Source organism: Anser cygnoides, chromosome 1 (genome assembly GCF_040182565.1).
Source record: "Anser cygnoides isolate HZ-2024a breed goose chromosome 1, Taihu_goose_T2T_genome, whole genome shotgun sequence".
In the NCBI taxonomy this organism is placed as follows: domain Eukaryota; kingdom Metazoa; phylum Chordata; class Aves; order Anseriformes; family Anatidae; genus Anser; species Anser cygnoides.
Window position 1 is genome coordinate 41007021 of NC_089873.1, and position 13683 is coordinate 41020703.

The 13683-nt window shown below is 40.8% G+C and overlaps 1 long non-coding RNA gene across 2 annotated transcripts; it reads right to left on the reverse strand.

Moving 5' to 3' along the window:
* Positions 1–5564: 5564 nt before the first annotated feature.
* On the reverse strand, positions 5565–13266 carry LOC106046709 (uncharacterized). 2 transcript variants are annotated; one of them, XR_010829727.1, is made up of 3 exons: positions 12821–13266; positions 10924–11027; positions 5565–8301 (listed from the first exon to the last, which is right to left on the reverse strand). It is a non-coding gene; the product is annotated as an uncharacterized lncRNA (long non-coding RNA). The 2 variants fall into 2 exon arrangements; XR_001213425.3 differs by having other exon boundaries at positions 5572–7374; positions 12821–13256.
* Positions 13267–13683: the final 417 nt, after the last annotated feature.

Below are 13683 nucleotides of genomic sequence, written 5' to 3' on the forward strand. Positions count from 1 at the left end.
AGGAACTCAACTTTGTGGGGTCTTATGAGACTTGAGTGATGGGAGATGCCAGAATAAATGCCCATATATTGTACTAAGATCCACTTCTCTCCACACATCTCCTCCTCTCTAGCTAATGCAGCCCTGTACGCGTGCGCTGGCTCCCCTGAGGCACCCCCAGCTTTGGGCACTCTGCACAGGGTGGGTGCCCTCAGCACAGCGGGCACCTTGGGTGCTGCTGCAGGGCCAAGTGCTTATAAACGGGGTGCTGCAACACCAAGTGCTGCCAGCTCCATTTCTCTTTATGGATGGAGCTCTTAGGTGCAGGTCTCAAATCTCCAGGTATTTCAGCACCTTAGTAAATTCAAGCACCATTTCTGAGCACTGGCACGAGTGCTGCAATTGTAAAAGAATTTCTCCTCAGGGAAAAAGAGAAATTGCCTCCCATTTATCAGGGGTGCCATATAAAAAGGATGAGGATACAAAAAAAAAAAGTGTTACCAGCATCTTATTACCATAGCATAACTATTGGTATCTCAAAATCTTGATTTTAGGGTTTACAACAGAGATCAAAACGGTTTAGTCACTGAGATATTTACTTTTCCATTTTCAGGGAACATGCGCAAACTGAGAACCTTCAGATCTGCCAGCAGTGAAGCCTAAGACTTCAATCTTAAGAATAAATGACTTTCCAAATGTATTATTGCACTGAGAGTTTTCAAATTATGGGCTCCAATGAATCTGGATTTTCTTGTAAAGCTCGTTGGGGTATATCAGTTTTCATCACAAAAAGAAAACACAGGGAATCCAGAATTTGAGGCATTTTTCAAATTTAATATCACTGTGGAATGAAAAAAATCTGTCCTCTGACCAAGACCTGAATTATCTATTACTTTTATACTGGATTCAGCTCTTTATAAATGTTTATAATATTATTTTAGTGGGCAAGATTTGAAGGAACATGAAATGTAGGAAAATGATACTTTTATAAAGTATCTGAAGAGATAAAAAGACACACCTATATCTGTTTTATGTGTTTGTATGCACAGTTATATTGTTAACATCCAAGTAATAAATACACACAATCACATTGAGTATTATATATGTTAGGATTTAGAAGGAAAATAAATTATTTTTGACCTTGGCAACTTTATCTATCCATCCAGATAAGAATGATTGTTATGTGCTAGGTTGAGCAAAGCCAACATGTTTTCTTAGACTGTTTTGCACTTCTTCATTTAAATTGGATTACTACATGAGTGTGAGAACAGTGTCCCTTCTTCAGATCAACAGAGAGTACGGGCATTGCCAGAAGTTTAGATGAAGGGAGCACTCTTTTCAGGTATGTGACATGGAGCTCAGTTTTTTGCTAGTGCCCACCTGAGTCCTGTCTTGCTGTCCCTGCCACACTGGGGGTCTCAGCATACCCACAAAGATGCCAGCTTCTTGAGCACTTCAGACCAGCTCTGGAGAGGGCTGTAGAGCTGTGAAGTGTTTGCACAGGGGTCCTACCCACCAGCCAATCCCCAAAAAAGGACTGAACCTGTAATTTAAAAAACGCATCAACACAGCTGTTGTGGTTTAACCCGGCTGGCAGCTAAACACCACACAGCCGTTCGCTCACCCTCCCCCCTCCCTCTCTGGGATGGGGCAGAGAAACGGGAAAGTGAAGCCGGTGAGTTGAGATAAAGACAGTTTATTAAGACAGGAATATAATAATAACAATAATAATAATAATAGTGATAATGATAATAGTATTAATAATAATAATGTGTAAGAAAACAAGTGATGCACAATGCAATTGCTCACCACCCGCTGACCGATGCCCAGCCTATCCCCGAGCAGCCGGCACCCCCACCCCAGCCAGCCACCCCTATATATTGTTTAGCATGACGTCAGATGGTATGGAATACCCCTTTGGCCCGTTTGGGTCAGCTGTCCTGGGTCTGTCCCCTCCCAGCTCCTGCTGCACCCCCAGCCTGCTCGCTGGCAGGACAGAGCGAGAAGCCGAAAGTCCTTGGCCTGGTGTAAGCACTGCTCTGCAACAATTAAAACATCAGCATGTTATCAGCGCTCTTCTCATCCTAATCCAAAACATAGCACCCTACCAGCTACTAGGAGGAAAAATTAACTCTGTCCTAACTGGAACCAGGACAACAGCAAAGACCTCTGCTGGCAGTAAGCCCATCTCTGCTCACCCTGCAGCAAGAGGAGCATTTCCAGGGCAGCCTCAAAGGTGAAGTGTGGCATCAAATCATCACTTCCCATGGGCTCTTGCGACACTCCAGGTGAGAAGGCAAGAAAAGAAGAGGAATCTTTTCCTGTCTTTCATCTCAAATCTGTCTTTCATTTTTCCCTCCCTTCATTTTACTTCCCAAGTAAATTTAGTTGACATGCAGGGTTGGCAGCTTTTATTGCAGCATCACGGTTCAGTTTTCTGAACAAAGTTTGTGTCTCTTTCTGAGGCAGGTGTTACTACCCCTTGTGATAAGCAAAGGCTGGAGCTTTTAGGAAAAGGAATATAAAAATATTTCTAATAATGTCTTCATTTTTTTCCCCTCAAAAATTAATGAAACTAATGACTTGTAATAAGAAAGAAGTCATTTGCATGCAGCATTCATAGCCATAATGATGGAGGTGAATTAATACTTCTTTTAGTGTTAAGTTTCCATCTGCTATGTCTGTTCTCATTCTTTTTCTTCAGAAGATTATTGGAATCTATGTCATTACAGATAATTTTACTTCATTTTCTTTCTAATTCTTTATCATCTGAAGCAAGTGAGCCTAGGAAATATCAAAAGAGAAATAACCAAGGAGGTTTATCTTTGTCTGAATATCTAGAATACATGAGTGTAGCTCTACAAAATTCAGCAGAGTTTTTCTGAACATTGTAAATGGAAACTTCAGTATTGTCTCTGGCCCTAAGTTCAGAAAATATTCCAGCTTGCCCTTTCTAATGATCATCATGGCCTACATCATTTCACCACAGGATCTCCCTTCATCCACATCTTAGGGGTCGGGTTAGAGGTAGGACATTGTAAAGGTATATTTTCCCCGTTAGCCTCTGTATACAGCATTTTAAAGAAACAGCAGTGGAAGGAAACTAATGGGGATATTCCAGCTCTTGAAACCCAAGTGAAAAAATCAGCCTCTTACCACATGTGCCAAGAGCAAAAATTAATCATTCCATATTTTACTCTGTTTTAGGTGTCCTTCCAAAATTTGTTACAGCCCATTCATATGCAAAGCTAAGAAACATAAAATACCATCAGGCACAACTAAGAGGATAACACCTGTGAGCTGAATCCAAAACGGGAACTTGGCTGACTAACTTCAGACATCTAAATGCAGACCTCAGATCTTTATAGCACCTCTACCAGCTTCCGACAAGCCAGCAGCATGTACGTTCACTAGGGAGTTGTTAGAGAAAACAGCAGTTACTTGGTATTGCTAGTGTCTTAATGATCCTTCCAGCCAGCTTTAGTAAGAAAAACTAATTCCCTGTCAATTTTTTTTTTTTTTTTAAATACAGGCCTTTAAATTGTCTTTTCTAACTCCAGCAAGCCTTTCTGCACAATTAGTCTCAAAGGAATGGAGGAGAGGGGGTATTTTTTCTGCAAGTGCTTGTGATTTGAAAGGCTAAGGAGCAGAAAAGCACTCAAATGCTCTGCCATCCCCTGAGTCCTTCCCATTTACTGGCTCCAGCAGCTGTATTTTGTGAATTCCCGTTCACGGACCCTTACAGATGGGTCTCCAAGTACTGTGTTGTGAGCCCTCCTAGGTGGCTACACAGCTAAAAGATACTGTGATGTGACACACCGCAACACTCAGGTCCCTCTGTGGATCTTCTTGCAACTTGTGTTGCAGCCTTCTAATGATTCAATGGTTCTACCTGCGTTGACACAAAATACCAAATCTATCAATGGTTTCTGCAATGTTATGGTTATTAGCCAGCCTAAGATGTGCTTATTGAGAAGCAGTCATATTTGTCATTGTTCTATTAGCTACTTCAGCTTAAGTATCCATCTTAATGGAGAATGAAGCAGGGTTGAGAAGGCCAAAATGTCCGGTTGAAATATGGGAATTTTTCTTGTGGATGGAGAGAGAACATAATGAGCATAGACATTACTCTTAATTTCTCCTTTTATTTTTGCGAATCAACTTGTGCTGACTGGTCCAAAATGGACCCAGTAAGCAGTTCTGTCTCAGCTCCTTCTTGGAAGTAGCCACCATTAGAGACGTGATGCTGAGGCTGTAGGAACAAAAGTACAACCCACACAGATGCTATGAAGTCCCTTCCATAAGTAACCTCACCATACAAAGGTGGTTTCCCAAAAAGGAATTCAGCTGTCATGGAAGAGCAGTGAAGGTACAGGAGAAATTTGATAGGGCCTTGTGAGAGCTAAGGAAATAAAACTGAGGCAGGACTGCATTCAGAATACTTTTAGGCATTCAAGGACAAGTCAAGAGCCTAAACAGGTCTTTGGATCTGGGCTACAGAGTATTGAAAACAAAGGTGATGAAGGACATCGGATTGTAAGTGGGCAGGCTGAATAAAGGAGCCTTATTCTGATGTAGAGTATGCAGGAGCATGCTTGCAAGCATTGGGACAGGAGCCAGCACAGATGAAGGTGAGGCTGAGATAATAAGAACAGAAATAAATGAGGAAAAGAAGCTTGAGACAGCAGGATCTGAAGGAGCGAGAGGCAGATGATAGTCCTTAGACCTCAGAATTAGAGACAGGCTGTGACACAGAAGGGGAAATCAATAGTGAGGCAGAAGAAGAATGGGGAGAGACAGAAACTTTAGTTAGACTCTTTTTTTGTAAGAGATGACGAAGTAGTGTGAAGAGGTGGCAATACAGTCTAGCAGCAATGCTAGGAATATTGTCAAGGAAAATAATATGGAGTGACTCTTGTCAGATAAATTTTCTCATAAGTTACATTACCAAAATAAAATCTCTATCATCATTAGAATCAACAGTGGAAAACAATTCACCTCTGACTACATGACAATCAAATCTGTACTTCAAGAATGCATTCCCAAAGGTGTTTATCCACACAACAAATTGCAAAGTTTTCTTGCCATTTGAAAAGAATGAAATTACTTGAAATATGAAAATTGCTGCTTTACTGTCAACATTTGCAGCCTTTTTTACACTGATTTTATATTTCTAATGTTTCAACATTTTAATGTCATTTCATCATTAAATTTTAGTTTCATAAAGGAAAAAGGACACGTGCAGTCAGAAAAGGGGAAGGAATCATACAATCAGTATTGGTCATTATGGCCTGCACATCAGACTGGATTGTTGTAAAAGGTGGAGTAGAAGAAAGGTTAAGGTATTTTTGTTTGTTTATTTGTTTTGTTTGTTTGTTTGTTCCTTATGCAAGTAAAACTACGCCTGAAAATCCATTAAATGAAACTATTTTGAAACATCTTACAGAAAAATAGGTTGAAGGTAGTCATAGACAAATTAAAAAAAAATCCAAATAACTACTATTTATTTGGGAAAAAAAATCAATTTTCTCTTGAAGAAGGAGGCAAATTTTTAGGGAACATAATGCATTTGCTTCTGGAGAGATAGAGGGAAGAAGAAAAAAAAAAAAAAGACAGACTTTTCTGCAATTATCACATTCAAAATCATTGATTTCTTCCCAGTGTCCCAGGGTCAAGGCTATGGCCTCGAGGGAGGATGTGCTGCAAAGATTGTTATGGGTCACCCACACACTATGCTATTGAGAAGCAGTCTGGGAAAGCCTGTCACCACCAGGGTGAAAACACTGCCAAAGCAACAGCTTTTCCACTGTGGATGTAGCCTGGTTCCCATTGCTCCCTGCTCCTGGGACTTCTTCCCCAGCAAAACAAATAAAGGAAACACAGAAAGCTCCTTAAAGTTACAGCCATCTTTCCAGCATTCCACAAGGATTCCTGAACAAAGACCTACTGTCTTCCAGGCTAAATTATCGAATGCAAACCTGCATTATTTTCTGAGTAATCCTCCTCTGCTCTGAAGCACCTCTCAGCTGGAGAAACTTCTCTGAATATGGTGAAAAAACATCAAGCTTGAGTAACTTTGCTGCAGGCCTTTTAATAGTGAGAATAACAAGCAATACAATCCCATTCATTCTCCCTGCTGTACAGGTAACTTGCTATATACACACATTTTCTACATATTAAGAGAGAGGCCTCAGATTTTGGGACAATAGTGAAGCAATTGCTGTTCATTTCCATGAATGAAAGAAGATCCACAAAGGCCTGTAAGATCTACCTAATATCTATAAGCAAGTTTCAGAAGACAGATTCTTTAATCCCATGTGAAAGATTTTTTTTACCTTTCAGAAATTGATACAGATTGCTCTCTGCAGTTATAGGACACCATGACAAAATGATTATGCTTGGGTATGATTAGAGCAGGAATTCCTTTTCAATTATATTCTGTGATCAGAAATGAGCTGAGGACGTGTGTTCCCACCCACTAAAAGCAGGAAGCACAAGGGCTTCTTTATGTATTTAGCATTACATGAGACACAAAAGCAGTCTCTGTGAGAGGGAGACATCACTTGCCATCACTATTCCAGTAGGTTTTCTCAGACTCAGTTTTTTCTTACCAAAATTTAAGACTTTACTTTTTTACTGTTGCTATAGTCTTTGTAGCTGTTCTTCTTCTATCTACACTCTACCCTCTTCCTTCTCTCTAAGCGTCTCATGAAACACTTTCAGAGGTTATCCCTCCCTTACCATCACCAACTCATGTTGTTCCATCCAGTGTTGTTTTTCCATAGTAAAAATCCCTCAAAAGTACCTTAGGACCAACTATAAAGGACTCTTGTTCACACTGAGATGGTAGCAGATGACTAGGTGATTTTGATAACCCCATAACCTACTCGTCTGCATTTAGTGGCTAAGCATCTCATTACAAACTTGTCTTGGGATCATATGGGCATATCTGTACTGAGCAGCTTGATGCGACATGGAGGATCCTTGCCAAGATGAAGTTGTTTTGATAAACACTTTCATAGCAGAGCAGCTCCACTCAGGTGAACTACCTCAGGCCCTGGAGATGATAACCCCTTGAGCATGGCACTGAACCAGGCTCTCAGTGCAGCTATAGAGCCTCCAGCCTGAGAGACTCCACCAGATACCCACCCAGGGATGACAGCCCAGTGCTGCCTGACATACGGCAGACTTCCCAAATCATCATTCAGGTGCAGTGGTGCTCAGGATCATCATTCACTCAGGCACTTCAAAAAACCTAATGTCCTCTTCTTTGCCCATCAGTATTCATGTTGTGGTGCTTCCAAATGCTTCTGAAAACATTCAGTTCTTTTCTTTGTATTTGATATCTTTAAGGACAATGATTCTTCCATTGACTTTATGTACAAACTTCACTTCCTTTAAACACAGAAAATCATATGAATAGGATAAACACATTTGGGTTGGGTCATTTTTCCCCTTCAAGAATTCCCTGTTCCCAGGCATAGAGATGTTTAAACTTCTCAGTTAAATAGATGCCATTTTTTCCCTTAACATTAGCAAAACAAACATTTTTCACTATTTCTTCATTTATGAAATATTAACAGTGCTTCTCTGATCCTTTTTCCAAATAAGGTAAATAATAATAATAAAATAGCAGACATTACATGGAAGATTTGAACATAAAAGGCTAAAGTCTGGTGAAATTATAAGCCTTGAAAAAAAATATTAACAAGTTAAAGCATAAATTAGATTTTGCCAGACCAAGAGTCACGGCCCCAGATGAGACCATGACAGCTAAATGAGCTTTCGGAAGCTAAACAGAAAAATAACTCTTGGAGGTCGCAAGCCTGATGAAAACAGGGCTTATGTGCAGAAGATCCATCTTACTCCCAGGAAAGATCAGGAACTGTGGTAAAGAGCAAAGTGAGTTCCCTTGGCTGTGAAAGTAATGTGGAATGAGAGAAAAAAAATGTGTGGGAAATGTAGCAGCTCTGACAGAAGCCAGAAATTAAAACACTAGAGGTGAAATCCTGGCTCCTGTCAGGTTGGATACTGACTTCAGTGACTTGAGGCTATGTTGTGCATCTGTATACCACAAGGTAGGAAAAAAAAAAGCGTCTGCTTGATTCCTTGAATTGTACTCTTTCAAGTTGTGTTTTGCTCAGTTCTGTTTTGATCTTTGCATCGGCTTTGTGTTCAACGGAAGCTGCTTCTCTGTTGTTTTGCTTCATCATCAGTGGTGCCCTGTTGCTGCGGGGCTTGGCGGAGAGGGGGAGAGCAGTGATGGCAGCTCGGTGCCTGCTCCTTCTGGGCTCCCTGGAGAGCTCAGAAAAGCTTTTGAGGCTTCCGTAGCCATGTGGAGGAAAGATAAACATTAGGTAACTCTTATCATAGAAAAAGAGGCTCGAGGAGATTACAGAGAACAAACAGAATAACACAGCACTACTTCAAAAAAACACTAACCAAAAGTGCATTTTCCCGTGAAACACCCGTACAAGAAAGCCTCTTTTGTTCTGGGGTGTGCAGGAAGCGCAGCAGCTGTATTATCATCTTGTACCACCTTGCATGGAAGAAATCCAGGTCTGAGAGTCCCAGCTATGCTCAAACAGAGCCACATGGCACCTGGCAGCTCCCCTGGAAAGAGGATGCTGCACCCGGAGATGTGGAGGGATCTATGCCAGCTCTTCCAAGTCCTGAAAATGTGGAAGTGCATGGAAAACAGCCACAGCCAGGGAGTGATGCAGGGCTGCACCTCCGAGGTCCCCAGGAGGAGGTGGGGTGAGGTGCTGTGCCGTCTGAGGATAGGCATCAGGAATGGGGTAACAAGGGACGAAACATGCACCTTGCCTTTGAAACCAGAGTTCACCTGGGTGAACTCTGGCCTCAGTGAAAATCAGCAGGAGTTTGTTATGCATTTCTACACACCTCTGTCCTAACACAATAGCACTGGCTAAAATATTCCAATCCCTATTTAGTCTTTACATGACAATGAGCCTAGATAGACAATCTGGTATTTACCCAAAGCTCCCACTGATTTCAGTGGCAGCTGGGATTGCTCAGCAGCTCTGAAAATTTGGCTTCTTATATTTAGATATATAAATATGGAGTTAGGAACCTAATTTTAGATACTCAGACTGGAAAATTTTGGCCCTAATATTCTATATTGGCTCCTTTTCCACCACATTCAAAAAAAAATTTGAGGAAAATCATTATAAATCTTCATACCATCTAAGAGCATTATGGATAAATGGTGAGATCATATTTTTTTTTCTCAAAATATTTTGTTTATATATACCTTTGCTGTCTTTACAAATAGCTGTAACTTCCAAACCAGTGCTTTAGAATTAACTTCAACCATATAAATGTGGCTATATTAAGAAAAGAAGAAAACAAAAATCCACATCACTACGGCTTTATTTCATAAGGTTTAATTTCAGAATATTTTATTTTATTTTCTGGAGTAGCAAAATTTCTCTGGGCCTTGAGGCAATGGATGCATATCTACTAACTTTCAAAGAGGAAATATATCACTGCGATTTTTTTTTCCTAGAAGGTACAACACCAGTCATACTGTGATGCATGTCCTTTGCCTAATTCTCCTTTTATTTTTTTACTTTTTTTCTTCTGGTAAATTCTCTGTATTATATTTTAAATAATATTTTTAATATAACAATCCAACTGAATTATTGAGGCCTACTTCTTCATACCTGTAACTTCACATGGATTTCTTATAAAGACCCTGAGACATAGACATCCTTCATTATATGCATCAGCTGTGCAGCAGTACAATTTTCATTTAATTCTCTTGTGCTTTGCAAACAGAGGATAAAAACCCATGCTTTTTCTTGATTTTTTTTCTTAATACGTAAATACAAAAATTGATAACTTCCTGAAAAGTTGTCTCAGTGAAGAAATACCTTATTTATTTGGCTGGAACACCTGATCTGACCAAACAGACACATGTTGAGCTGTTACTGCTGTTGGAAGAGAGCTGTGACATTGCAAAAACACTTTACCAGCTCTCTCTGCTCTGCTGCAGGTCCCCACAGGGCCTGCTGATGGGACTGTGCGCATGGACCTATCTACCTTACTGACTCTGCATGGACCCATTCTGCTCCACTGATTACGTGCACAGACAACTTTTGCTTTAGTTACTGTGTGCATGGACCATATCTGCTTTAGTGACAAGTCAGACAGTTCAATCCACCCATCAGCTAAAGGGGAGAGGGGTGCCCACACCTGCCATCCTTTCTGCTCTGCTGGGGGAGGCTGGGCTGGGTGACCTCCAACAGAAGATGGCTACCCAAGGCAGTAATTATTCCTTTGCTCTTTGTTCCTCTTTTAAATTTTCTGTTCTGCTTACAGGGACTGTTGATTTTTTTTTCTCCCTTCTCTTTTTCCTTTATTTATTTATTTATTGCTTATGTCTGATCCATGAGCAATTCTTCTAGTTCCTTCACCTTCTTCCTCTCTCTCAAACAGATTTCCATTTCTTCATAAAAAACTGATCCCCATCTCATCATCCCTCTTATTCATCTAAGTCTAAGATTTCTGTAGGGCTTCCTTACGTGACGAGCATGAAAGCCACCCTCCCTGCCTGACTTTCTTTAGAAGTTATAAATTTGCAGGCACAACCTACCCTGGCTGTAAACCCCTGGGTATCTTTGTAAACTGAATGTTGATCAGAGCCTTCCACGGAGCCCTGAAAATATGCTCAGTCACGCAGTAGCAGGGGTACAAGTGGTGCATGAACGAATTGAGAAGGTGAGAGGTGGCCATGGCTGGAGGAGAGATGGGAATTGTGGGAGGGATGTGGGCTTTACGATAAGAGCCTTGGCTGCCTGTTGGAAGAAGTGAGAGAATCTAAAGGCTTTCTTGCAGGATGGAAAGAAATAAAAGCAGAGACAGGATGAATTAAGCAAAGATACGTTGCAGTTATATATCCAAATACACATGGATGCTCACCTAAACTAAGCAGAGGTCCAGGATCCTTGGTAGTTCTGCAGTCACTCTAGTCACCAGGTTCACACTTCCAAGGTCACATTTTAAAGGAATAGTTAACATATTTTCTGTAGGGGGACAGTCAGGGAGAAGTTCACCTTTTAACTTACAGCAAAGGTAATTCCTCTATATGGAGTCTTCTGGGAGAAACTGAGCTTTTTATGAGCTACTCAGGTGTTTCATATACAAAATGCTTTTAATTTTTCAAATTGGCTCTCTCCTTCACTGCCTTTTGCATGTTTTCTGAGTTAGAATTGTTTGGGATCTTTGACATTAATTTGTTTAACAAATATAGAGAGCTCTGACCTCTCTGCTTAGCATATTTAAGAGGCAATCTTGATAAAAGATTGGCACAGGAACTGAAGTTACACAAAAGCTGTTTATACTGAAACCAAACTGGGAGAAGCATAGACATCATGCTGATGTTTGGCAATGGGACCACTCAAACGATTAGGAAGGGGCACACAACTGTTTCCCAAACACATTGAATATAGGTTTATCAAAAGTAGAAAACATTTCCCAGTACAAGTGGTTCTTCTATGATTCCTTTTCTCATGGAAAGGAACATATTTAACCTCATTTGTTATTTTGGACAACAGTGTTGTTGTTTAATAGGTACGTATGATCACATAGCTTGTAATTTAAAAAAAAAGAAAAAAGAAAAAAGAAAAAGGAAAAGGAAGCAAAAACCAGAATTCACATAAAGTTGCTCTACTTTGATAGGTATATATGTTATTATTTATGGGAACCAGACAAAGTATTCATGCAGTATGAGGCAGTTTGCACTGCAGATCCATGTGATCACAATACTGCTGAAGAGGGAATATAACAGGACAAAACTTCTGGCTGCCTACAGGAAAGAAATTGATAGCAGACCTGCAGAAGCCTTACACTGGAGCTCTAGGACTACTCAAAGACCTTAATTTTTCCTTTTCTATTTACAGAAAGTCAAAAGTCACCCACTCAGCTACTCCCTACAGCATTTTCTGCCTTCTCTAAGCTGCCAGACAGCAGCAAACTGCCAGCAGGATAACTGACAAAAGCATTTATTTCCTCAACCTCAGGCTGAGATTGCACACTCGGACTACGAGTTCCCCAGACACATTGATTACAGCCACAAAGCCTGAGTGGTTTTCAGCTAACAAAGCACTGCAAGAGCAGCAAGGGCTGCTCTGCTGCTCCTCCACCCCTGCATCTCCGCAGGCAGGTGTAACTAAGGGCAGAACCAGCCAAGGGGGCAATCAAAGTTTTACTTATACCCATCTTCAGGATGCAGCTGAACAAAGGTGAGGCAGCAAAACAACTCCATTTTTATCGCTATGTCAGGTATGTGTGTGAAGCTCTAGTTTCGTTTCTCTGGTGTTGTCTACAGAGGCACTCATCAAGCAATGCCAGACTCAGTGACCTGATTTTTAACCCAGGCACAGCCTCTAGTCTCTGTCAGTTCAAGTGTGACCAGGTGCTGAAAGAGCAAACATGAGGAAAATAATGATCTGGCACAGTTTCTGAAAGTGTAGAAGTAATCTGTTTCTAAAGAGGAACCCTGCAGCCTGGAGCATTTAACAGGGTTTTGTCTTTTGTGCACGCAGACAGGACCAATATTTAGTTGAGGATAAGACTACCGGAGAACTTTAGCTTTACTTCTTAAACAACCTATAAATCTGCCTGTTTACCCTGAAAACTCTTAAAACAAAAGATGAGGGTGCAGAAACACAAACTACCAAGCCTCCAGAAATAATTTTCTCGACAACAAACCACTTCAGACCATTCCTTCTTCTATAACTCAGCAAGTTATAACACAAAGTAACTCCGATTTTACCCCTTAATGCCAGAGCAGCAGAAGGAGCAGGCAGCACCCTACCTTCCTGTGCTGTCCACCCAACAGAGCTTCCCACAGCTGCCTCACAATGTTTTAAGAGTCGCTTTGGCACAGGTGGTGGTTTTGCAGAAGATGACAGCAGGGGTGGGGCACCACCAGCACCATCCTTTCAAAGATTTCCAGCCAGCAGCAAAGTTTCATCCTATCAGCTGTTCCTCCTTGGAACAAAAAGGGGATGGTTTGCTGACAAGCCAAATTATGGCTGTAGTGGCTGCTGCTGGGAGCTTTTACAATGGAATTGATTGTGTGTGGTGAAAAGGGTTTGAATGTGAGCAGACAGGAACCAAGATGCGTAAGAATGCTAGTGTTAGGCTTTCTGCTATTGAAACGGCAGCTAGTGAGGAGCAGCTGTGGTTATCTAAAAACACTCGTGCATGGAAGAACAATTTTTCTTCAAAAATCTGAAAGAAACTCTAATGATGAATCATAGGCCAGGCTATAAATAAAACATGACTATGGATTTGCAGACCCAGAAACATTCTCATTAGAGAATGTTTTTTTAGGGCCAAATTGCCTCATTTTTTATTTTTTTAATCTATCAGAATCGTTTTGGAATAATTACTTCCATGATGTCAAATCCCTTGTAATGCACAGTGGATTTTGTTGCATGACATGTGATGAGCATTAAGGTTAAGCAAATGAGCCTGGCTAATTATCTGCTAATCAGCATGACTCACCAGCATAATACATTCATAAGTTTACATCCTTTTTCTATAGATACTAAATGAGGGTAGGGAAGAGCTGCCCCTCCTCAGACTTCCTTGTGCTGAAGAGCTGAATGCTTTCCTGAATGTTTTTCCTTATCTTTCAGACAAAAAGGTTTTCTTTGTCTAGTGAAAAAGAAG